This window comes from Columba livia, chromosome 9, assembly GCF_036013475.1.
Source record: "Columba livia isolate bColLiv1 breed racing homer chromosome 9, bColLiv1.pat.W.v2, whole genome shotgun sequence".
In the NCBI taxonomy this organism is placed as follows: domain Eukaryota; kingdom Metazoa; phylum Chordata; class Aves; order Columbiformes; family Columbidae; genus Columba; species Columba livia.
The window spans coordinates 7,056,035-7,063,062 of record NC_088610.1 but is presented as its reverse complement, the minus strand read 5'-3'; the positions used below and the strand labels follow the sequence as shown (position 1 = coordinate 7,063,062).

Below are 7,028 nucleotides of genomic sequence, written 5' to 3'. Positions count from 1 at the left end.
TTCCAAACCCATGTTGCCTACAAACCCTTTGGAAACAATTGACAATTCATCAGAACATGAGCTCATATTTTGTGATCTATGGGGCCATAGACTTTGTGATCTATGGTCTGTGTAAGTGACTATTAAAAGAGCTCTTAGTTGGACAAATAATAACACTGATCTTTGTTTAAACAGCAGCAAGGGAAGAGAGGGATTGGAGTATGCATCTAGATAGCTGCAGTAGCTGAGCTCTATGGAAAATAAGCTCTAAAAACACCATATAGAAACACGTTCTTTTCCTTTAAGTCTGAGAATAAATAGTACTATTTTAGATTTTGAAAGTGTTACCCTGTCTCTTTGCTTTCTTGGATTATCTGTAGCAAAAGTCCCCCTAAATTAGCAAGTGTAGTTAGATTGCTTCGTATCACAGAAATGGAAAGAAATCAAATTTCCATTTGGAAGTTCTCATACAAACTCATATAAACTATGGTTTAGTGGCCATAAATGAATTTTAATGAAAAAATGAAGTCCAGAAATAGTCTTGAGTTTTGTGCGAAGAATAGCAGGGATATTCCAGGCAGGCCATGCTCTCACACTCAGTAAAAAGAAATCAAAGTCTATCTCAACTAATTCATGAATAAAAGACGACAGGTTGCACTAGATGACTTGCTAAGTTGTCTATTTCAAAGCATTTTTTTTGGGTATTACAGCATCTAAAATTGCTTCTAAGAAATTAGTTAGAATTTTCTGCAAATCAGTGCCATCCATTGGATGAATACTCCTGGTAGGAGGAATGTTTGGCTCCAGTTGTTAAATCACTCAGACCTACTGCAAAAGGATTTGGATAAAAACCCCAGACTCACACAATGTCCTTAACCATTTTTGAAACTGCTGCCTGGCTGTTGGTTCCATATCTGTGCTGGATACCCAGATGATACTTCATATCAGGATTTTTTAAATAATTTTTTTTAAAGAATGCTCCTTTTCTGTGTTTTTCTACACATAATTCACTTCCACAAATTGTTTTCTGCAAAGCTTTTATGGGCTACAACTGGCTTAACTCTGCTGATCCATGCCTGTGTGGGGCTCTGCCACGGATTTGGTGGCTTGATTAATGCCATCAGATGATTGGGAGAGGGCTCATTTGATTTTTAACTTTATTACTCTAATAATACCATTACTTGCACTGCCCACATCCCAAAAGATGGGCAGTTGTATAAATTCTGTGCTCTTGTCTAAAAGCTGCTGGCCCCCAGCAGCCACTAGACAGCATCATGCAAGGCAGATAGGAGGGGGCTCAGTTCAAGCACAGCCGTGCTCCTGTTAAATTAGTTTTCAAGAAGGGTAGATACACCCAGAAGGTATCTGTAAGATGTGGGTTGCTCTTATATGGACAAACTCCGTTTACCTGCATTTACTGTCAACTAGAGTGCATGCAGATGCCTATCGATGCTTAGCTTCAGCATCTCCGAGGACTATGAGATAATGCAGACAGTCCTTCCAAAAAAACAAACACACAAACAAACAAATCAGCCCAAAAATACTGACTGGCTAGAACAATGATTTTGAGGCTTTTAAAACTTCATTTGTTTCGTTGTTGGTTTTGTGTTTTTTTTTTTTTTTTTTTTTTTTTTTTTTTTTTTTTTTCGGGGCTCCCCCTACCCCCCTCAACTTTTTTAGAGACTTAGGAGTGGTTGTTCCATAACCCATAACCAAGTGTTCAAGATCTTACTTCTGATAATAACCAAGTGCTTCACAGGAAGGAAAACCACAGCAGCAGATATTTGATAGTCTCTTGCATGTGCATCATTTAGTGCACATTAGTTTGCTACTGGTCTTAGTAGCTCAGATGATTTAGACCTGAAAATCTAGAACTGAATCACTTGATTTTTATGGCCATGGTCCTTAGCTCTTCTTGACAGCTGCAAGGGGTAGAAAAGCATCAGGAAAATAAATTTGTAGTTATTTTCTGAACAGTGCCAGCTGATAACTATCCTGCAGAACAACTCGGGAATGCCAGGAAGAAATAGAGAGGACTGATCATGAGCATCTGTCCTCCAAGTTCCCATGTATGTATCTAAACAAACCTGTTTCATGCCCATTTCATGTAGAGATGTGTCCTCAGTGGCAAAAACATGGGTATTGCTGGGCAGTTCCAGCTTTGCAGAGCTGCAGGGTAGGCTTGGACACAGCTGAGGCAGCATGAGGCTTCTCTGGCTCCTTGGTAGGAGCTCCAAAAATGCTGTTCTCCTCAGCCCAGGGAACTTGGATAACACAGAAACAGGTCAAGTTGAACACCGCTGAAATCTTCCCAAGGCAGATCTAACCACACTAAAATTCGCAAATGTGTAAGAGTGCACAAACTCCCTTCAGAGTTGTCCACCTGCACCCAAGTGCTGCTGACAAAGTCACACAAAGTTTTTCCCCCAAGAGCAAACAGGTGTTATTAGCATGGACATCCCACCTGATTCTCCATCTCTGAAGGTTTCGTTGTGTCTCTTTTTCTATGAAGAGTCCTGAGAAGGCAGCATTTTGACCTGACAACAAGGGAGGTGGAGGTGCAAGGGAGAGGAACAGGCCACAATAAGAGATGCTCCTGGCCCACTGCTTAGTGGTAAAAAAGAGCAAATAGGTAAACAAAAGCATGTCAAAGTTGAAGTACTCAAAATAAATAGTTATATTTTTCACAAACAAGTAAATTTTGACCAAGCAATTAAGATGATGAATTGTATTAAGGGAATACATTACTCTGAAGGAGTATAGTGGAACAGTGATTTAAAGAAATATCTAGACTTTAAAAAACCTCAAACATCTACTCAAGCTGGCAAGAGCTGCTGAAATGCCACCTAGAGTTCTTAAAGAATTAGCTGAACTAAACCTATGAACCATTAGTGATTGCATTTGAGGAAGCAAAGATGACAGCAGAGGTGCCAAAGGAGTGGAAAAGGGCAAGTATAATATTTACCTTAAAAAGAGGGCAGAGAGGGACTCTGGGGATTAGCCTTTCCAGGAGTCATGACATGCAAGTGATTGCTGAGCATCTCATCATTTGTACCAAACAGAATGAAATGATGAAGACTTGCCACCAGGGATTTGATGAAAACAAGTGTGTCAAACCAATCTGAGTTCCTTGGGAAGGTGAGTGACCTGGTACAGAAGGGAAATCCAAGGTGTGTGATCCTAGCTCAAGGACAGTAAAGCTTTCCAATGCTTTTTCCCCTCTACCACCTCATAAGTAAACTGAGAAATTATGCTATAACCACGGCTGATTCATAGGTCTCGGTACTGACTGGTTCGGCAGGGAAGTGCTAATATTCCTGTTGTTCCCCAAGTACATTTGCATCCCACCGGTGCCATATATCAAAGAGTACCTTCTACTTCCTTACCTGCAGAAGCTCACTTCTCATGGCCTCACCATAATAGATGAGGCTGGAAGTTTTACTACAGACCTTTAAAGATCAGCACCCATGGGGCCACTGCAGACCATAAATGTAATCAGAGAATCTATGTGAAGGTAGAGACAGTCCAGAGCAAAAGGCTGGATCTCTCTTTCACTGAATTTTGAGTAATTATGTTTTTCAAATAAGGGTGTTTTATAAACTCTTCATACCCTAATTAGAGTTTAAGCCAAAAGCCACCTAGCCTAGATGTGCTCTCCAGCAGTGAAGTCCAGTTATGGGCCAGATCCAATTTCTGTGCCCAGCCCTGTGGATACATACCCAATGTCAGCCACGAGGCAAGTCTCCTTTCCCCCTCCATAGGCTATTGCAATGCTTTCTACAACATGGAGAGCACAAAAATAATTCTAATCTTGAGCTAAATTCCAGCTAGGGAGACCTGTTTTGCCTCTAGCTTTTGGGGAGAAGGTACTGTTCCTTGGAACAGTGCAGCATTTTCTTATCCTGTCTACCAGAAGCCCCCTTTGAATTGAAAGGCATGAGAAAGCAGCTCGGCAGAGCCTGCCTGACAAGATTTGACATCTAAATTGAATATCCAAGCCTCAAATTCCTAGAGTTTGATTGAAAAGTCAGTAGGATTGCCTCTTGGTAACTTGTGGGGTATAAAACTGTCTGTGTGCTCCTCCAGATAAGGGCTTCTTTGTGCAGTGTTGTGTAACAGCTGCCACAGGGTTGATGTGGGCCAGGCCACAAATAACTTCCGCATAAATATTTTTAGCAAATACTTTCTGCTCTCTTGAGATACACTGGACAGCTTGAAGTGTGCGTATCAGCATGTGAAGTAGGTGGGGGAAGCTAGAAGAGCTCCCATCCTGAGCACAGAGCAAATATCACAGCACTCCTGAGACGCACATTAACGCAATAGGAGCTGACGCCTCTATGCGAGAGTGTCCAGATCAAGTAAGATGTCTCAAAAGAGCCGCCTTATCAGAGTGGCAAGGTGTGTTGTCCTGTGGTAGAAATGCAAATGAAGCCAGTGCCCACAAGAGGTGAACGCCAGCAAATTGCTCTGAGCAGGACGATCCATGGCCAAGCCCCGCACTGCCATCCTCTCTGAAGGAACCCCTCCAGACATCTACTGACCTTTCTGCTGTGTGTTTAATGCAGGGGGAACTGCAAGCTGCTGGTTGCATTTCCTATGAGGATAACCTGCTTTTTAGGCTCCACGTAAGGCACACTGTCTGAGTCCGTCTATAGAAAACAGCACTAATCTCTGTAGAAGATTGTCTGGCCCTGGAAACACAGCAAGGGTTAACAGCACAGCTACTAGAAGGCTGCAGCTACAAGGAAAAAAATGGACCCTTCACCCTTATACATGAAACCATATGTTTGGAGCCCAAACACCTTTGAAAACGCAGAAAAGGACAAAATAACCTACTCATATTTACCCCCACACATACTCCACGGCACTTCAGAAAGGTGTGATGTACTCCCAGTGTGCTCCTCCGCCTGTACAAGCTACAGCTGATGGCACAGTGGAAATGTACAAACTAGTTATGGATTTCACATATATTTATCATCCATGATTACCTGACTGCTTCTGTGCAGAGCATATCATGAACACATTATCATGCTTTTGCTAGATTCTGCACATACCTCTTCAAAACCAGATGGGCCAACAGATAGCAGCAGTAAGTGGTCGGGACCGGAGAGGGAAAGAGAAAAAAAATTGTTTTGAGTTGATCCAGCCTAGCATTGTCCAGATAGTCTGTGCACTGCAACAGCTAATCTAGGGGAGCTTCATAAAAAGGGTTAACTTCACAAAAACATGGAGAGGGAGCAAGAAAACTAAAGGATATTAGGCTCACTAGTTAAAACATCCCTTCAGCTTGCAACATGATATGAGGATACACAAAATCTTGTCAAGTGAGCTCTGAAAGTACTGGGAATCTGGACACCCAAAACCTTAAAAGAGCTCATTTCAAAAGCAAAACACCACCACATTTGCCTTCAATTTTTCCATAGAGACAACATAGAAACTGTATTTCACCTGAACAAACTGAGCTTAATAGATACAGTATTTCTTATCACTTATTTATATTTTGTTGTTGTCTTATTAAACTGTTCTTATCTCAACCCATTAATTTCTTCCATCCCTTTCAGTTCTCTCCCCACCCCACTTTGGGGGCAAGGGGGAAGCCAGCAAGCAGCTATCCTGGTCTTGGTCACTATCTGGGATTAAACCACAGCACAAATGGAATTATCTGGAGCAAGGGTCTGGAAGTACTGAGATATTCACCCCTCAGTACCCTCTCTTAAGGGAAATAGTAAGCCATACTTTACCATAATGATCCATAGGAAAGCAATCTCTGGTGACCTTCACTTCCACCTCCTACTTCCAAAACAAGCATAAAGCAAAACATCCCAACACTGCTTCTCAACCATTGCTGTAAGGGCTTGCCTAACTATATTCCTCAGACACAGATGTTGTAATTAATAATAATTGTCTGATTAGTTAATGGGGTGACCCTTAAGGGAGTTGTTCAAGGCAGTTAAGGAGTTGCTGCAGGTGGGACTTGTTGCAAAGGTTCTCCCTGTCACCTGCTAACCATGATACTTAATTATTTGGAGCTTTCTGCCTTCCAAAAAAGAAGGAAAATATTACTGTAACTACTGTGTAGTTTTAATATCAATCCTGTCTGTTCTGCTTCTGCAGCCAGGGATGGATGCAGCAAGAGCTTCTAACTATCCCTAGTTATAAGGGGAGGGAGGTTACAGCATATGATATTTAAAAAGAAAGGCCAGATGCCAACCTGAGAGGAATGAAATAAAAATCAAATAATGCAGTAGTTACTCCAATTGAGTTATAAAGGTGACAGCAGCTAATGGGGAATACTGCTAAGGTGCCAGCCAGGCAGCTGTGAATTCTCAACATTAGTCCTAAAGCTTGCTTTTGGACAAGTTTCTCTTATTCCAGTGTTTCCATAAAAGCATTGACTAAACAAGGAGTAGAAAGGGTTAGTTTTGGTCTATGAAGTGAGTGGCTGCAGTTTCTCTTTGTGGTACTGTAATGGAGAGTTGTTATTTTCCTGCCAAGTGTTGAATTCAAACAAACAAACAAACAGAAAGACACAGCAAAATAAACCAAGCCAACTCTACCATAAATAAAACTCAAACTGAAAATGCCAGGATTAAAAATTTTTTTTAATTGGAATGATGTGATCTATTTTCTCTGCCATGTCTTTCCTTGTTCCATTCTCTCTCATAACGTCACCTACAAGAGACTAAATATAAGGAGCCGGTGACAGGAGGTGACACCCTTCAGGCTGCTCGGATCTGGATGCTCCAGCATTACACTGGTAACTGGCAGACAGGCGTCTGCACGCAGATTTGGACCATGCTTGCTATGAAGTCATTGCTCAAAAGCATCTGTTGTGTTGACTTCCTCACTGTATGCACGGCCAAACTGGGGAGACTTATGTACCTTCAGGAAGTTTACTGTCAGGCTGTGTGTGGCAACAGGGGTGGCACAAAATAAAAGTAGAGCAGAAGATGTATCCTGACATGTGTAGCACCTGCCACATGCTTCCCTACTCATGGAGGAGATGGAGATTGAATTGTCCAGATACTGTTATAGCAGAGGGGTATGAG

At 41.8% G+C, this 7,028-nt stretch overlaps 1 long non-coding RNA gene across 1 annotated transcript; it reads right to left on the bottom strand.

Annotated features, from left to right (window-relative positions):
- Window positions 1–1,620: 1,620 nt before the first annotated feature.
- On the bottom strand, window positions 1,621–6,011 carry LOC110355263 (uncharacterized). Its single transcript, XR_010474622.1, has 3 exons — window positions 5,721–6,011; window positions 2,945–3,126; window positions 1,621–2,586 (listed from the first exon to the last, which is right to left on the bottom strand). It is a non-coding gene; the product is annotated as an uncharacterized LOC110355263 (long non-coding RNA).
- Between the last annotated feature and the right edge of the window lie 1,017 nt (window positions 6,012–7,028).